Consider the following 19,487-nt stretch of genomic DNA (forward strand, 5'->3'; position numbering starts at 1 on the left):
TCCATGTTGGATCTGTTTCTTTTATTTTAACCTTTGCTTCTCATTGCTTTTGTTCATTAAAAAGATACTGTCCATATATAATGGCCAGCCTTAGGGAACCCTGCCCCTCTGCCTAAACATTAAACCAAAGTGCCTTTGTTCAGGACCCTGTCCACCTGTGGATGGCTACAGGAAGGAAGAAATTAACACATCCCCTTCCCAAGACTGGCCATTCCAGGAGATATTTGCAAGATTAATAGCCTTTTTACTTTACTTCCTCATCTCCCTCTATCTCTGTTCTATAAAAGAACCTGTCATCCAGACCCTAATAGGATGGCTATTTTGAGATATCAGTCTGCCATCTTCTTGATCAGCTGCCTTTCCAAATGAAGTTTTATTCCTTGCCTCAACACTTTGTCTCTAGGTTGATTGGCCTGTCATATGGGGAGCAGAGTGAGTTTGGACTTGGTAACAAATATATCACATTTGTTTATTCACTCACCTTTGAATGGACATTTAGGTTGATTTCAGTTTTTGTTTATTACAGTGGAACTGCTATGAACATTCATGTGCAAGTATTTATATAGATTTATACTTTCATTTCTCTTGGGTAAAACCTTTAGCTGGAATGGCTGGATTGTACAGTGAGAGTGTGTTCAACCTTTTAAGAAACTGCCAAACTGTTTGCCAAATGGTTGTACTATTTTACATCCTTATTAGCAATGTGCAAGAGTTCCAGTTCTTCCATATCTTTGCTATACTCTGTTGAATATTAACTGTTCTCTTAACAAAATTGATTTGCTCTAATTACACCTGAAGAGAAAGATTTTTGTTTTTTTTAATTTGTTTGTTTGTTTGTTTTTGTTTTTGGCCGCACTGTGAGACTTGTGGGATCCAAGTTCCCCAACCAAGGATGGAACCTGGGCCCTCCACAGCAGTGAAAATCCATGTTAGGACATGAGTCCTAACTATTGAACTGCCAGGGAATTCCCTTTTTTTTTTGTATAGGAGTGTATGTAAATCTGTGGCTGAGACAAATAATCATACTGTTACAACAAATGTTAAATGCTCTTAAAATTCATATTCTTATTACCTTCTTATAGAAAATCATATCCCAGTGAGAAGAAATAAGACAATAAAAGTCAAGTATAAAAAAATAAGAAAACCATTGATTTCATATTTCATAGCCAAGATAACACATATTACAAATAACTTGTGCAAATTTATTCCCAGGTGGCACAGTGGTAAAGAATCTGCCTGCCAGTGCAGGAGAAGCAAGATATACAGGTTCAGTCCCTGGGCTGGAAAAAACCCTTGGAGGTAGAAATGGCAACCTACCCCAGTATTCTTGGCTAGAACATTCCATGGACAGAGGAGCTTGGCTGGCTATAGTCCAGGGGGTTGCAGAGTCACACATGACTGAGCACACATGCACACATGACAAGAGGATAAATGATACATTTCTCATCATTTTTTAATTTGAAATGCAAATTTAAACATTTAAATTATGTTATATGAACACATTTTTGGTAATATGTAAGTGATTTCCCAAGTACTGCTCTGGTAACAGAATAGACTTTTATATGTATCAAACTCATCCAGGGCAGTGATGCTAAGTAATTAAGTCACAGATCAAGCTATTTGATTAGCATTTCTTCCCTCAAGAAGTATTGTTTGAAAAATGCTTCTGCTGCTGCTAAGTCGCTTCAGTCGTGTCCGACTCTGTGCGACCCCATAGACGGCAGCCCACCAGGCTCCGCCATCCCTGGGATTCTCCAGGCAAGAATACTGGAGTGGGTTGCCATTTCCTTCTCCAGTGCATGAAAGGGAAAAGTGAAAGTGAAGTCGCTCAGTCGTATCCGACTCTTAGCGACCCCATGGGCTGTAGCCTACCAGGCTCCTCCGTCCATGGGATTTTCCAGGCAAGAGTACTGGAGTGGGGTGCCATTGCCTTCTCCGTTGAAAAATGCAGAGAAATGCAAAAGAAGTTTGTCTGTGTTTCTGGTACCTAACTGTAGATTTTACTCTGGAACATTTATATAAAACATAAAGCCATTACCATTTCTTCTGGCTGTACACCATTCATAACATGGAGACTAACTGGTTAATGATGAAGCAGCTCTTCCTGCAGGAGCTAACACCAACAGGATGCAGTCTTCCTGCCAGAAAGTCCTTGGGCTTTGTTGTTGATGGCTTTATGGGTTGAGTCACCTTGAGGTAAATTTCCTTTGGTAGTTCAGTAAATAAAGTCTTTTTACTGCATTTGCCAGAGCAAATAGAGTTAGGGCGATAATCCAGGGCTTTGAACTATTTAAAAATCCTAAAATTCTTGAAGTCACCCCACAGTGGGACAGTGTTTTAACCTGCTACTGTATTGTGTTCCAATCAAAAGTTTCAGTGAACCATTTTGTCTGATTGCTGGAGACAATGGATGTGAAAGAAACATGTCCAACACAGCAGGGATCATCTTAAAATGAAATAAAACTGAGATATACAATATCTTTTCAGTATCTTAAATTGTTGAGAAAAAACATTTTAAATGTGGGATATAGTTGTCCAAAAGCGATATCAGGTGGAAGAGAAATTTTCCACTCAATAGAAGAGGGGAAATACACAATGTATGTATCTTTTAAAACTTCACTTAGCATTAAGTTATGAGCATTTCCTAAATTTTAATGAACCCTTTGTAATCATTTATGATTGCATAACAGTCCATCAAATGCATATATAGGCTTAATGTTTCACATTTGTTTTCACAGTTTTGCAAATTGAATTAATGCTGTGATGAAAAGAAATGTAGAACAAAACTTTTACCATATTTGGAATTTTTTCTTGAGGATAGGTTCCAAGAAATGGAATTAGTTTGACCAAGGATGTTAATCTCTTAGTTTTACTATCAAACTTTAAAGTACTTCCCAAAAAGACTGCCAATTTGCACCCCACTGGCAGTAAGTAAGAACTTGTTTTCTTGAAACCTCACCAGGGTTAGGAATTTTATAATTTTTTAATGTGTTCTAATTTAATAGGGAAAATATTGCTTTGTTTAATTGCAGTTTAAATTACTAGAGATTGTTCTTAATATATGCTTGCTTTTGAGTTATCCACTCACACAATTAAACATTTATATCTCTTGAAGTATTCATGCTTTTATTTATTGATATAGATGAGCTTTTTAGATATTAAAAGTATCAACCCTTGGTCTCTCCATGCACAGTTTACCACAGACAAAAACTCAGCACTTCTGCCTGAGTCTCCAGTTCTAAAATAGCTGTAGGCTGAAACATCCCTAAAATTAAAAGGGAGTCTAAGCTAAATCTTTTTTTTTTTTTTTAATTGCACTTTTGTTATGGACCCTCCTGAGTTGGTCCCCAACAAAGGTCCTTCTGCCTGGCGTCCTTGGAACCAATGGAAGGAAATCAAGTTCAGTTCAGAAACAAAAGGAAGCTTTTAATCTTCATCAAAGAAAGACAGGAGGTGTGAGCACTTCCTCTTCACCACTGGTCAGGTTGTGGGCGGGCCTGCTTTGTAGATATCTCTGGTTCGGGGGAGGAGCGCAGAGTTCTCTCCAGCTGCACAGACCTGTTAATTACGGCTAGGATTTCAGGGTGAAGCCCAGCATCTCTGCACACTCCCTGCCACCATCATTTTGAATCGAGGTGTGGTTGCTGCCGTTTTGCACCTGGAACTCCACTCTTAAGCGCTGCGTGCAAGACCTCTGCAGGCGGCACCCTCTGAGCAAGTGCAACTTGACTATGCACAAAGGAAAAGCAAAAGGTTAGACTTTGTTTTATTGCCCAAATTCTATTTGTATTTCCTGGGCATTGTTCATGGGCTTTGCCCGTGACACTTTCACGTTGTCCTCCTTTCAAAGTGTCTCAATTTACTGCTTCTAAAATAATATTCCAAGGAAGATATTTTCTGCTGCATTCATATTGTAGCTATTTACATTCATGACCTTTACGTTTCCCAAACTTATAATAACTTCTGTATTTTATAAGGGTTTGTTTGAGGTCAGGTTCCCTGTTCCCAGAAAACTGGCTCTGAGCTGGAGCTTGTGAGCTTGTTCTCAGTCGCACAGTTGTGTTCGACTCTGCGACCCCATGGACTGTAGCCCGCCAGGCTCCTCTGTCTGTGGGGTTCTCTAGGCAAGAATACTGGAGTGGGTTGCCATTTCCTCCTCCAGGGGATCTTCCCGCCCGGGGAATGGAACCTGGGTGTCTTATGACTCCTGCATTGGCAGGAGGGTTCTTTACCACTAGGGCCATCTGGGAAGCCCCTAGGCTTTGTTAAATCTAATTTGGTCTCAAGTCCAATCAATTCTGGGTCTTATCTAATGCTTTATCTTAGAACTTTGGATCAAGTTCAGGTTCCTGCTGGGATACAGAACTGTCGTTTCTGATGCTCACATGGGGGCTATGTGGCTATGTTGGTTTATGTGAATTACACATATTAATCTTATTGGCCCAAGAAGAGGCCTGCACCAAGCCCTCAAGATCTGATAAAATTCTGGGAAAACTGGACTTCCTGAGACCTCTTTATGCCAAAGTGCGTCTCACTTCTTTTCCTCTAACAGCCTACATTCTCATTCAATCAGGAATTGATAATCCTTGATTGGTTCATAAATCAATGTCTTGAACTTAGATGTTGAAGGAGTGGTTACTCAGGCATTGGCTTAAATGATTCCATCGGCTTTGAGGTGAAATTTCTAGGCCTCAACAGAGGATAGTAATTTTGCAGGGTGATTTTGGTTTATTACTATTTATAACCAGAGAACAGATGTACAGAGGACCCTGGAAATAAAACATGGCTGCACTCAGAGCCTAGCTATATCTGTGGTTAGACTCGGTGAATGCTTAATGAAAATTCGTACTTTCAGTGCTCAAAAAAAAAAAATGCCGAGTGCCACTCAAAGCAGGTGGAGAGGAGTCATGGGAGATGTTAAAGGGAGTCTTGAAGATGGTCATCACTCACAGAGGATCTTCTTATCAGACCGTTCTTCCTGAGATGGCCCAAGCCCAACCCCACTAGCTCTGCCTTTTCTCTTCCAGATTGCCATGTACTCATACAGGGAGTAGTAAGAGGCATATTGTACTGCTCCTCGAGTCAGAGGAACTTGACTCCAGCCTTTCTGCATGTGCAACTATAAAAAAATTGGATAACTTCTCTGGGCCTCAATGTTCTCTTCTGTAAAATGGGGTAGTGGTCCTGGCCTGGTTCTTGTGGTTGTTCTAATGGCATTAATGTATTAATACCTTATTTCTTGAGCATCAAGGAAACACAAGGTATTCCACTTAAGTCAAATTTGCAGATGATAGACCCAACTCGGTGGCATGATGTTAACTATTTTTAGTGGAAATCTTTTAAAAAGTACGTTACACACTTGAAGTTTTAGAAAGTAGTTCACAATAAACATAACTTAATCTTATTGATCACTTAGGCCACCATTATGAACATCTGTTATTGTATCTTGATGTCACATGGTCCACATAAAGTATGTTTTTCCTCAATTTTCACTTTTTTTGGAAATATACATCCATAAAAATGCATAAACTGAACACAGTTGGGTAGTTAGCATCCCAAATAAAGAAACAGAACCCATACCCCTCCAAGAGAAAGCATCATTCTGACCTCTAGTAGCATAGATTAGTTTTGCCTTAAACACTCTGATTGTCATTATATTTATTAGACAAGGAGATTTTATCATCTCTTCTTATGTGCTCTCACAAATTTTACCTTACGTGTAATTCAGTATACTTTCATTCTGCTTTGTTTATTGGTTAGTTGTTTTTGAGCAATTCATTTATTCAAGCTGCATTTTTGAATGTCTGCCATATGCCAGGCCCTGTTCTAGGAACTGGAAACAAGACACACATTGTCCCTGCCCTCATGGAATTTACATTCTAGTGGTAAATACGAACAGCAAAAGTAAACCCATAAAATGACTACAGATTGTCTTTGGTGTTATGATGGGAATCATTAAAATGCTATCATAGGTAGTAAACTGAGACACTTTTAATGAAATTATCGAGGAAGAGTGACATTAGGGTTGAATAAGAGCCAGTCATGGAAAAAGCCAGAGGAAGCATGCTCTAGGCAGAGGAGCAGCAAGTTCAAAGCTCCCAAGTTGAACAGAAGTTTAGCATATTCTAGGAACTAAGATGGGGCCTATGTCCCCGTGTGGAGGAGATGATTTGCTTTTTTTTTTTTTTTCGGTTATGATAACTTTTTTTTTTTTTTTTTTGGAAGTGTTTTGAATGAGGGATGTGTGGAAAAGTAGTCAGGAAAACATGTAGGGTCTTTCAGGGTATGGTGACAATTTTATTTTCTGAGCAGCTGGAAACTGTTAGAAGGTTTTATGTAGGTGAATATAGTGATCTGATCTATGTTATCACTGTTGGTTATCAGGAGGAAACAAGTTAGAAGGTGTTAAAGACAAAAGACTCAAAATGGAGTGTTTTATGCTAAGCCTCACTTTACCAAACTGAGCTGTAATTTAATTACACTCTCAGCTCTCCCACTAATGGAATCTTAAACCAGCCAATCAGCAATCTCCTGATCAGCGCTAGTTAGGTAATCTGACCAATAAATCCCTGCCATCCCCTAAAGGAAGGTAATCTTGCAGTGATCAATTTGCTTTGTTACCTCATCCAACTTCCTGGTTTCTGCTTCCTTCTGTCTATAAAATTCTTACCTTGTATGGCTCCTCAGAGTTCCTTTGTATCTGCTAGATTGGATGCTGCCCAACTCACGGATCACTGAATAAAGCCAATAAGGTTTGTAAATTGTATTCAGTTGAATTTTTATTCTTTAACAGATGCTACTATAGTAGTCCAGATGAAAAATATTAGTGGTTTTGGTCAAGATTGAGGCAGTGGAGATGCAAATACCAGTCAAATTCCAGACTTGTTTTAGAAATAGAATTGACAGGGCTTCCCAGTGTTGGATACGGGATGTGTGTGTGTTGTGTGTGCGTGCATGGAGGGTAGGTGAAGGAAAGGAAGGAGTTAATGTTGACTCCTGGGTTCTCCTCCAAGCAACTAGATGAATGGTAGAATGGCAGGGGTTACCATTTACTAAAAGAGGGAAGATTTTTTTTCCATTGGTTTGTAAAATTAAGACAATTTTTTTCATCAAAAATTTAATATTCTCATAAAAGCTATCATAGTACTTTACCATCTGAGCCACTAGGGAAGCCCTATTATAGTACTAGGTGAATGTTTGTTAAATAAATGAATTTCATGTCCTTTAAGATCAACTGTTACTTTTGTAACAGTTGGACCCTAATAAGTCCACTCCTTTTAATTTCTTGTTTTTTATCTTATGTGGCCTGGAAAACCCAATAACAAAATCCTCTCAACTTTCTGCAATTACATCTACCAACCTTTATCAGCATTCACACTAGTCTTTTCCTTCATTCCTGCCAGTTGCAGTAGGAACTGTGCTCTGAATTCTCTCTCCTTCAGTATTTATATTTCTGGCCATTTTCATTCTCTTTCTTGCTCTTCATCTCCATCTTCCTCTCTGACTTTTATTTTTAACCCTTTCTTTTCTACACTGTCTTTCCCATCAAAGTGTGAGTCTGAAAATATCTCCCATTCAAAAGACAAAGAGAAAAAAGTCTCTCTTTTTAAAAATTGAAGTACAGTTGATTTACAATATTGTGTTAGTTTCCCAGACCATAGAAAACAAACTTAAGGTTATCAAAGGCAGGGATGGGGGGGGGTGGACAAAAAAATAATCTCTTTTTGTCCCATCCTGCTTCACCAATTGCTTAGTCAATTCATCCTCATTTTCTTGCCCACTCACTGTCCAAGCTCTCTCAACTCCCTTGCACAGCCAAACTTCTAGAATAAATTGTCTATACCTGATGTTTCTCCTAATTCAGCTCCCACTCTAGCAATCTGTATTCTGTCTCTATCACTATTCTCAAACTGGTTTTGCCGAGTTTATCCTAGTGTTTTGTCACTAATTTAATTAACATTCCCCAGTTGTCATTTTACTTGGCTTTCCACAGCATTCAACCTTCCCTCTCTCCCTGAGACACTCTTTCTTTTCTTTCTGGAGGCCTACAGTTTTGGAATTCTATTTACTTTTCTGGTAGCTCTCTCTCTGACTCTTTTTATTCTACCTTCTGATGTTTTTGTCTTTCATTGTATTGCCCTAGGCATCCTCTCTTCCCTGTCTTCTGACTGGGTGAGCTCATTTACCCCCTCTATCTTCCTTTACCAGGCTTCCCAGGTGGCGCTAGTGATAAAGAATCTGCCTGCCAATATAGGAGGTACAGGAGATGCAGGAGACGCAGGTTCGATCCCTGGGTGGCGAAAGATCCCCTGGAGTAGGAAATGGCAGGTCACTCCAGTATTCTTGCCTGGAGAATCCTGTGGACAGAGGAGCCTGGAGGGCTACAGTCATGGGGTTGCAGAGAGTCGGGCACGACTGAGCACACACACACACACACACACACATACTTCCTTTACCAGCCACACGGTGAAGACTTCCAAGTTAGAGGTCTCTTGTGAGCTCCAGACAAGATTCATCTGACTGCCACCAAAATATAACTTGTGTGTAGGTACCATAAGCTCACTCAACAGACCTAGAATAAAATTCTTCATTTCCTCTGCTGTGACTACCCCCCTCATCATCTCTCACCTGGCTGGAAAGTCCGCTTTCCCTGACTGCCTTCTCTAGTTTAGGTCTCTGTGACACATGTTCCCTTAGTTCTCCTGCAGTAATGGCACTACATTTTAAATTTTATTTTATTAATACTACATATTTTATTATTGTCCGTTGTTTCATTATCTACATCTGCCTCCCCCAGCCCCACTCTACAATGCGAGATTCATTAGAGTAGGAACTGTTTCTATTTTCTTATCATCCCAATAACTAGCATAAGGAGCTGACCTAGGAGTAGGTGTTCAGTATTCGTTTAATGAAGGAATGAAATATGTTAGAATTGTAAATTAACTCAGAGTGATAGATTAGGGCTCTCTAGTAGGAAAAAGTTACATAGGATTTAGTGCATGAACTTTCTTTTAGGTGATTAAAGAGAAGGTGAGGGAAAGGCATAGATGTTTCCTGTTTCTAACAGGATATCTAATATCCTGTTAGATATTTCTTCAGCCATTTCCCTCTCTTACTTATTGAAAAAGGTTCCAGACCTGAAGTCAAGTAAATGCTTTCCTGATTTCAACCACTGCTGCCTACCAGAGTAGTTAAGCCTTAAGTAGACCACCTGAATTTCAGGAAAAATATGCTGTTCAAGCAGTTCTGTTAATTGTTCTAGCCAGTTCTTCCATTTTAAAAGCTAATCTCATAATCAAAAATGAATTTGATAGTCCCCCTGTGTTTAGAGAGTTTTAAGCTATTAATTTTTATTATGATATTTTCCTATAATTTTTCACATGCATTTTTATTTGCTGATTTGCTTCTGGGGGGCTTCCCTGGTGGCTCAGTGGTAAAGAATCCGCCTACCTATGCAGGAGACACGAGTTCGATCTCTGGGTCAGGAAGATTCCCTGGAGAAGGAAGTGGCAACCCACTCCAGTATCCTAGAGGAGCCTAGCAGGTTACAGTCACGGACTCATGAAACAGTCAGATACGATTTAGCAACTAAACAACAACACCTTAGTGTGAAGCCATAGGAAAAATAGACCTTGGCCTCTGCCCCTGGTTCCTGGCACAGAGCTCTTAAAACCCTTGTCATTTCCTAAGTGATGAGAATTAGAACATCTCTTGTTCTAATGAAACAGTGCTTTGTGGGTTCCTGGATGGGGACAGGTTACCAGGAAGACCAAGCTACGACAAGAAGTTTGGAGCTTTCAGCCCCATCCTCATCTTCCAGGAAGGGGGGATGGGCTGGAACCTGCCTTCATGATGAATCTTGCATAAGTGATGAAGCCTCCATACAAATTCCAGTGGTATGGGGTTCGGGGAGCTTCTAGATTGATGAACCCATAGAAGTGTTGGGAGGATGGAGGTCCTGGAAGCTCTGCGTCCTTTCCCGTGTACTTTGCCCTCTGTGTCTCTTCTATCTGGATGTACCCTTTATCTTATCCTTTATATAATAAACTAGTAAATAGTGTGAGTTCTGTGTTTTCTAGGAAATTATCCAATCCAACGAAGGGATCCTGGGAACTCAATTTATAGCCAGTTGGTCAAAAAAGTACAAGTGATAGCCTGGGCTTGCAATTGGTATCTGAAGTGGGGCTGGGGCAGTCTTATGGATCTGAACTCTTACCTTGTAGGAGCTGATGCTAACTCTTGTTACACAGTATCAGAATTAAATTAAATTGAATTATAGGACACTCAGCTAGTGTTGCAGAGAATTGCTTGGTGGGGGAAACCCTATCCCCCACACATTGGGTGGCTAGAGTGTTGGAAGTGAAACGTTCTGTCATAAAAAGACACACCAGACAGGTGAGTTTTTCCTACTCACTTAGCAAGTCACAGAGTTGAAGTGAGAAAATAAATACTAAAAAAAATACACCTATGGTTAATTCATGTTGATGTGTGACAGAAATTAAACCACTATTGTAAACTAATCATCAATCGATTAAAAATAAATAAATATTAAAAAAGTCAGTACTAAGTGAGCATTGCATGATAGTGGTGGGATATCACATGAGAAGCGTGTACTAATTCCTTTCGAATTCAACAAGGTAGGCTTCATTTCATCCTCTTCATTGTCTATAGTCTTAAAATACTTAAACCTGTGTGAAGGATTCATTGCAATATGAAATCTGTTTAAAAACTACAAAAGCAGCTCCAGGTGACATAGTTTTTCACACAGAAATCCTTGAACCATTATCTAAATACCACAGCTGTCACTGCTTTCATGAAATATATTTGCTAAATATAGAACAATTGTTAATCACGGGATGGGTGCACGCATTGTGCAAATGTCTGGAAAAGGACGAGACCGACACACTCATTTGACAGTAGAAATATGTTGCAAGTTGGCATGTCAGTGTATTCCGCTAAAAACATAGAGCCAAGAAAGAATCTCAGGATTAAGACCAATCCTGAAGTTGCATAACCTTGGCCCTTTTCAGTGATTTGTAACTTACAGTAAGGCAGTTTTGCATATAGCCGTACATGACCCAAACTTAATAAGTGCACATTTCACCTAGGGATAAGTATCTTGGAATATCAAGATATGAGTTATTCACTTCTGCAAACTTCCTAGGAAAGCCTAATCACTGACAAACAAATGCATCTTTTGTTTTCCTTAGAAGTCAGGATTTTGCTTTCTTCAGACTTGGCAAATTCTGGGGTTAGTCCTAGACCCATGGAAGCCTGTTTTTCTCTTCTGAGAATGTCTTGTTCGCTGCCAAGTTTAATCCATGCTATTAGTCAGGGAGAGAGACTAGAACAAAGTTTATACCATTTAACACTCCAAAATTGTAATGCTTTCCACCTAACCTGAACGTGATTGCATTAAGATATGTCTGTAATAAGTGTTTACTCTACTTATAACTTCTGAATACAGATCAGTTGATTTTAGGTTAATGATCATCTATCATTAGTATAGTGTTAGTCTCTCAGTTGTGTCTGACACTTTAAGACCCCGCAGACTGTAGCCCACTAGGCTCCTGTCCATGGGATTCTCCAGGCAAGAATACTGGAGTGGGTTGCCATTTCCTTCTCCAGGGGATCTTCCCAGCCCAGGGATCAAACCTCCTGCATTGCCAAGGGGACTCTTTACCACTGGGGAAGCCCTTCTAGCTATGTAATGTTGTACTACAAATCACCCTGAAAAGTTAGTAGCTTAAAGCAACAAACGTTTATTACCTTCCAGTTTCTATGGGTCAGGAATCTGGGTACACCTTGGCTGGCTCCTCTGATTCAGGATCTCTCATAAGGCTGCAGTCAAGGCCTTGGCTGGGGTCACAGTCACCGTGAAGCTCGAGTAGAGGACAACACATTTCCCATCTCATTCATGTGGTTGTTGGCAGGATTCAGTTTCATGTGTTGGGCTGGGGGCCTCAGTTCCTCCCTAGCTGTTGGCTGGAGGCCATTCTCAGTTTCCTGTCCCATGAACCTCTCCATAGGGTGGATCACAACATGGCAGCTGGCTTCATCAGAGCAAGCAAGTCAGAAGAATCAGAAAGTGAGCAAGGCAGAAGTTACAATCTTTTTGCTCTAATTTCTGGGAGATTATCTCATCTATATTTTCCAAACCATCTACTGAAGTTTTAAATTTTTGCTGTCTTGTTTTTGAGTTCTGATAACTTCTTTGGGTTGTTTTCTAAATGTCCTTTTTGTTCTAGTATCCTAGTCTTTTTTCACAGATGCAATATTTTCTCATAACTCTCTAGGGACATTAATAATTAAAAAATATATATCCATTACGGTTCAACTAGGCTCTAGAGGCAGAGCCACTAGGATGTGTGTGTGTGTGTAAATCTTTGTGTCTGATGCTAGAATATGAAGCCCTCAGGGCAGGCAATCAGGTAGGAAAGATAGCTGTAAAGTGGAAAGAGAAAAGGCAGCCCGGAACCCCCAAGGATGGACTGAGATCCATGTTAGTTCTTGTTGCCCTTGACCTTAGTGGGTATGACTGTGATGCATTGTTAAAGAGTTGACAACACACACCTGCCTCAGGAATTGGAGATGCTGCAGGGGAATCCAGGCAAAGGTAGAATGGTCTCAGATCTAGCCTCACACTAGTGAGTGAGTCAGCAGATCAGCATCGATATGTCTGAGCTACAAAACGCCTGCTGCTTCCCTTCTGGATTCCAAATTTCCCAAGAATCTCCCCAGTGGCTGACCCTTACTGGAAACATACAAGAAAGGGAATTCTGGAAAATGTAGTTCTGTCTAGCTAAGCTGACACATTATAAAGCCACCACTGTTACCAAGCCACTGCTATAGATTGCTAGCTAATCAATTCAGTCACAACACTTGAAAAGGCATCTTAGAGAGATTTATTTAGTCATCCTACATTTATTGAATCCCCATAGTTACAGTCGCTGCCTTCAAGGAATTCACAGTTCAATGGGAAAAGCAGAAAAATCAATGGAGAGCAAGAGTTCGGGAGGAGCTTTCCAGAACTCTACAGTCTCTCCAGTAATCTATTCCTCAGTCTCCACCTCACCATTGACAGGAATGAGAAGGAAACCAGAACACTACATGTTTCTGGCAAAACCTCCGTACCCAAGTCTCCTTTTCCTGCTACTATCTGCCCTGAGAGCACCAGGAACCAGCTCACAATGACCCAAAGCCCATGACAACTCCCATCTCAGCTCCCAAATTTCTTCCTTGCTTTGTTTTTCCCTGTAGCACTTAAAACCTTTTGACACACTATTTATCTCACTGAATCATTTATTTGTCGATCTGTATCCACTAGAATGAAAGCTTTAAATGAGTAGAGATGTTCTCTGTAGGGCCACTGTTTCATCTTCAGAGAAAACTGCTTCACCCTTAATATATGTTCAGTGCATATTTGTAGAGAGAAAGTAAACCATTTACTCATCTCAAGGAGGCAGCCTGTGATACCAGTCTACCATGGTTTTGTTGAACTGAGAAAGAGATGGAATGAATAAAAGATACTCAGACACCATATTTGTCTGTGAGTTTAGATGGCATGCATGTTCTGGAAATATTCTGTTTATTCATGTATTTAGAAAAATGAGACACAGAAACAACTTCAGTGAGCTACCTTATCTTGCCATTTGAGGAAGAATGTGTAAGAATGCTTATTTGGCTCCTTGGTGTTTTGAGAGACCACCAGTCCTCTCTTGATTCTGGTTTTCTTAAAATTGTGAAGATTATTTTTCTGAAATAGCATTTGAACTTGAGCATATATTAATATAGCTTTTCAATTCTACTTATCATCTTTATACCCCAGTAGTTTCAAGGTGTATAGATAAGCTAAAACAATAGTCCCTGGGTACCAACTTGTCTCAAAATTTAGTTTAATGTCTTCTTCCCTGAAGCAGTTGTTTGGCATTGCTGATATACAGTGCCAAATCTGGGATTATTTAACCCAGATAAAAGTAAGAGTAACTGAGAAGTGGGTTTGAAGGTGCACCAGGATTTTTTACAGAACCAAACTGCCATCTATTCCTCATTGTGTAAAAGGCAATGCCATGTGCTCACCAAATCCATTCCATTTTCTACTATCTTGATACACAGGAAGGTTACAATTTCCAACTTCTATTGTCTTAAAGTTGTAGCCATGGCACTGAATTCTGGTTAATGAGCTGACATGTAGAAGTGAGTGGAGAACATGTTTTCTGAATGGCATAGCTTCAAGATGGCAGACCTTCTACACCTTGGGTGACTGAGTGTATATAGCACAGTGTCCCCTTGACTGTATAATGTGAGTGAGAATTAATCTTTTGCCACGTGAAGCCACTGAGATTTTAGGGTTTATTTGTTACTATTTCCTGACTAATACACCCACCATTTATGGGAACTTGTGACTGAACCAAAAAATTCAGAATTTATATGAGAATTATATTCTGGTTCCTAGGCAAACATTGGAGTACATAACAGTACAAAATGAAGCAGGGCAAAGGCTAACAGAGTTTTGCCAAGAGAATGCACTGGTCATAGCAAACACCCTCTTCCAACAACACAAGAGAAGACTCTACACATGGACATCACCAGATGGTCAATACTGAAATCAGATTGATTATATTCTTTGCAGCCAAAGATGGAGAAGCTCTATACAGTCGGCAAAAAATAGGACGGGAGCTGACTGTGGCTCAGATCATGAACTCCTTATTGCCAAATTCAGACTTAAATTGAAAAAAGTGGGGAAAACCACTAGACCATTCAGGTGTGACCTAAATCAAATCCCTTACGATTATACAGTGGAAGTGACAAATAGATTCAAGGGATTAGATCTGATAGACAGAGTGCCTGAAGAACGATGGATGGAGATTCATGACATTGCACAGGAGGCAGTGATCAAGATCATCCCCAAGAAAAAGAAATGCAAAAAGGCAAAATGGTTGTCTGTGGAGGCCTTACAATAGCTGAGAAAAGAAGAGAAGTGAAAGGCAAAGGAGAAAAGGAAATATATACCCATTTTAATGCAGAGTTCCGAAGAATAGCAAGAAGAGAAAAAGCCTTCCTCAGAAATCAATGCAAAGAAATAGAGGAAAACAATAGAATGGGAAAGACTAGAGATCTCTTCAAGAAAATTAGAGACACTAAGGGAACATTTCATGTAAAGATGAGCACAATAAAGGACACAAATGGTATGGACCTAACAAAAGCAGAAGATATTAAGAAGAGGTGGCAAGAATATACAGAACAACCGTACAAAAAAGATCTTCATGACCCAGAGAATCACAATGGTGTGATCATTCACCTAGAGCCAGACATCCTGGAATGCAAAGTCAAGAGGGCCTTAGGAATCATCACTACGAACAACGCTAGTGGAGATGATGGAATTCCAGCTGAGCTATTTCAAACCCTAAAAGATAATGCTGTGAAAGTGCTGCACTCAATATACCAGCAAATTTGGAAAACTCAGCAGTGGCCACAGGACCGGAAAAGGTCTGTTTACATTCCAATTCCAAAGAAAGGCAATGCCAAAGAATGTTCAAACTACCGAACAACTGCACTCATCTCACACACTAGCAAAGTAATGCTCAAAAGTCTCCAAGCCAGGCTTCAATAGTACATGCACCGTGAACTTCGAGATGTACAAGCTGGATTTAGAAAAGGCAGAGGAACCACAGATCAAATTACAAACATCCGCTGGGTCATGGAAAAAGCAAGAGAGTGCCAGAAAAACATCTATTTCTGCTTTATTGACTATGCCAAAACCTTTGACTGTGTGGATCACAATAAACTGGAAAATTCTGAAAGAGATGGGAATAGCAGACCACCTGACCTGCCTCCTGAGAAATCTGTATGCATATCAAGAAGCAACAGTTAGAAATGGACATGGAACAACAGACTGGTTCCAAATTGGGAAAGGAGTATGTCAAGGCTGTATATTGTCACCCTGCTTATTGAGCTTAGATGCAGAATACATCATGTGAAATGCTGGGCTGGATAAAGCACAAGCTTGAATCAAGAGTGCCGGGAGAAATATCAATAACTTCAGATACGCAGATGACACCACTGTTATGCCAGAAAGCGAAGAAGAACTAAAGAGCCTCTTGATGAAAGTGAAAGAGGAGAGTGAAAAAGTTGGCTTAAGGCTCAACATTCAGAAAACTAAGATCATGGCGTCTGGTCCCATCACTTCATGGCGAATAGATGGGGAAACAATGGAAACAGTGAGAGACATTATTTTTTGGGCTCCAAAATCATTGCAGATGGTGACTGCAGCCATGAAATTAAAAGATGTTTGCTCCTTGGAAGAAAATCTATGACCAACCTAGACAGTGTATTAAAAAGCAGAGACATTACTTTGCCAACAAATGTCTGTCTAGTCAAAGCTGTGGTTTTTCCAGTAGTGATCTATTGATGTGAGAGTTAGACGATAAAGAAAGCTGAGCACCGAAGAATTGATGCTTTTGAACTGTGGTGTTGGAGAAGACTCTTGAGAGTCCCTTGGACTGCAAGGAGATCCAACCAGTCTATCCTAAAAGAAATCAGTCCTGAATATCCATTGGAAGGACTGATGCTGAAGCTGAAACTCCAATACTTTGACCACCTGATGCGAAGAACTGACTCATTGGAAAGACCCTGATGCTGGGAAAGATTGAAGGCAGGAGGAGAAGGGGACGACAGAGGGTAAGGTGGTTGGATGGCATCACTGACTCAATGGACATGAGTTTGAGGAAGCTCTGGGAGTTGGTGATGGACAGGGAAGACTGGTGTGCTGCAGTCCATGGGGTGGCAAAGAGAGACAAGACTGAGCAACCGAACTGAGGCAAACATTTCAGAAAAAGCTACTTCACAATGTTGGAAGTTTGTAAGTAAACTAAGAGTTTGCTGGGTCCCTCCCTTCTTTCTTGAAAGTGAAAGTGTTAGTCTCTCAGTTGTGTCTGACTCTGTGACCCAATGGCCTGTAGCCATCCAGGCTTCTCTGTCCATGGGATTCTTCAGGCTAGAATACTTTCCTTCTCCAGGGGATCTTCTCGACTCAGGGACTGAACCCAGGTCTCCTAGATTGCAGGCAGACTCTACCGTCTTGGCCATCAGGGAAGGCATCCTTCTTTCTAAGAGTTGTCATTTTCCTTATCTGTAGCCATAGCCTAAAGGTTTGGTTTTATTTTCTGCATATGTTCTGTCCAGAACATTTATCTTAGGGGCTTGATGGTTTCTGCTACCTCTGGCTTAACTGTGGGAAACTTCCCAGGGCCAGAAATCACCATGGTGTTCTCTCTCAGAGATATGGGAGACACCCTCTGGCTACCCTGTCCCTAAAGAGATTAAATTTTATAGAAAAGAGGAACAGAGGGTAAAGATAAAATCAAAGTTTTTGCTTCATTTGAGTTTCCAGTCCATCTCTCAAGGGATGTGCCCAGAGACACAGGCCTTCCCTTCTCCAGCTTTCCCTAACTCTTAGTTGGCTTTTCTCTCCTGAGTTTTGGTCTCTGCTTCCCAAGAACACTTTCTTTCAAATCTTTCAGTCTGAATATTCTCTCCTCCCTATCAGGAAAACCACATCCCATCCCACAGAAGAAGACTGATGTGGCTCTGTGTTCAGCACAGAGATGCACCACCCAGCTCTTTCTTCAAGGATTTGGTACCTGGCTGTGAGGAGTGGAGTCAGCAGGCAGCCTCCAGCTGTCAGTGCCTTCAGGGTTTCTTCCTCTGCAGAAAGCAGCCTTGTGAAAGGTCATGCTCTTCCAAGGGAGCCCACATCCAATGACTAAGGGACACAGTGGGGTAAAGGCCTTGCTGTTTTATCTGGTTGGGAGACACCTCTGATGGACGATCCCATCTTCACAGATTCTCACTGGATTGAACTAGCCTGTATCAGGTCTGCACCATAGTTCAGCTTCTCTCTCTGCTCCCCTTTCTTTCAAACATTTTGATCTCTAATAGTCATCTTGCGGCCTTCCCAGATGGCGCTAGTGGTAAAGAACCTACCTGTCAATGTAGGAGACGTAAGAGACGCGGGTTCGATTCCAGGGTTGGAAAGATCCCCTGGAAGGGCATGGTAACCCGTTCCAGTATTCTTGCCTGGAAAATCCCATGGACAGAGGACTCTGGTGGGCTATTGTCCATAGGCACTCAAAGAGCCGGACATGATGATGAAGCAGTTTAGCATACAGTCGTCTTGTACCCCAGATTCTATCACAGCATCTGCTTCCAGAGAACTGAATCTGCAAGAGGTTCTTTGGATGCCATCTGGCTCCTGAAGTCATCACTAAATCTGCTGCATTTTGCCAAATAGATCTTGATGTTTGTTACTTGTTGTTCTGCAGGCAGTGGTAGGGGTGGGGTATATGTATGGAGGACAGTCCACTATTGTCCGAGAGAGCTGTCGGCTAGGCAAGTCCATTGTTCGGTGACCTGATCACTTCTTTTAAATGCTATCACTCATTTCTTTTAGAGATCATTTAATCCAAATACATATTGAGAAAAAATATTCCCTCAATCAGCAAGGAGCTGTCTCTGCTTTTATAGACCGTGTAAAATGTCTCTTTTTGCTATTATTTGAGAATAATACAGCTGCTATCATTCATATTTCTGCTAGAATTCAATAATTTGTTTCTGCTATGGAAAAGAAAATTAAATGGGACAGATGAAAACCATGAGAAATGTTTAGCATAAATAGTAATAAGCTAGACGCTCATAAGATATATGCAAAATTCATAGGATGTGTTAAGTATAGACAATGAGTAAGCATGTAGCTTGTGAGACAGGCAGAACTTTTAAGAGGTTGTGAATTTAGATAATAAGTTAGTAACCTAAAAGATATGTTGAAGTTAAATAGAACAAATGAAGGATAGAATAGAATAGACAAGAGTGTTCTTATGGATATAAAGTAATGGAAAAACCAAGACCAAATCATGATCATGCTACCTCTGGTTGACAGTCATGTCACCTCTAAACTGGCCACACATTGGTGATATCCTGCAGGGTTCAGTTATGGCTTCACATGTTCTCTTCCTAAGAGAAACAAATGAATCTCATAGCTGTTCAGCAGGCTTATTGACAGCCTACATCTGTGTCCAGGAATGCCTGTCCCTGAAGCCCACAATGCAGTTTCCTACCTCCCATCATCAGTGGGCAAAGGCTGATGTTGCCCAGAAGGGGAGAGAAGAAGAGAGGGAAAAAGAGAGAGAGGGGAAAAGAGAGAGAGAGAGGAAAAAAGAGAAAGAGAGGAAAAGAGAGAGAGAGAGTATTCTAAAGATTTAGGTGTGCAGTTTTTCTGTTCTACCTATCTTAAGGGTATTAAACTATCCCATCTTTTCCTTCTTGTTTCTCATTGTGTTTCATATAGATTTAATAAACTATATGTTTATTATTTGCATCACACTTTGGTCCGTGAAATTTTCCGTTCTGTAACTTCTGGGATTCTGGGATAGCTTGCCTAATATTAATGATTGCATCAAAATGATTTCCCATGTGACACAGCAGGTCAC

The 19,487-nt window shown here is 40.5% G+C and overlaps 1 protein-coding gene and 1 long non-coding RNA gene across 3 annotated transcripts in view; one reads left to right on the top strand and one right to left on the bottom strand.

Moving 5' to 3' along the window:
* Positions 1–19,487, bottom strand: part of MAOA (monoamine oxidase A) — a 319,927-nt gene that overhangs the window by 108,845 nt on the left and 191,595 nt on the right. The gene's annotated exons all lie outside the window — the stretch shown is intronic.
* LOC145536957 (uncharacterized) overlaps positions 3,553–19,487 on the top strand; it is a 146,347-nt gene continuing 130,412 nt past the window's right edge. The window contains exon 1 of the long non-coding RNA XR_014076100.1: positions 3,553–3,753. This is a non-coding gene — a long non-coding RNA (uncharacterized LOC145536957). The remainder of the gene's footprint in view (positions 3,754–19,487) is intronic.

The sequence above is a fragment of the Giraffa tippelskirchi genome, chromosome X (assembly GCF_054371585.1).
Source record: "Giraffa tippelskirchi isolate mGirTip1 chromosome X, T2T-mGirTip1v1.2.pri, whole genome shotgun sequence".
NCBI lineage: Eukaryota > Metazoa > Chordata > Mammalia > Artiodactyla > Giraffidae > Giraffa > Giraffa tippelskirchi.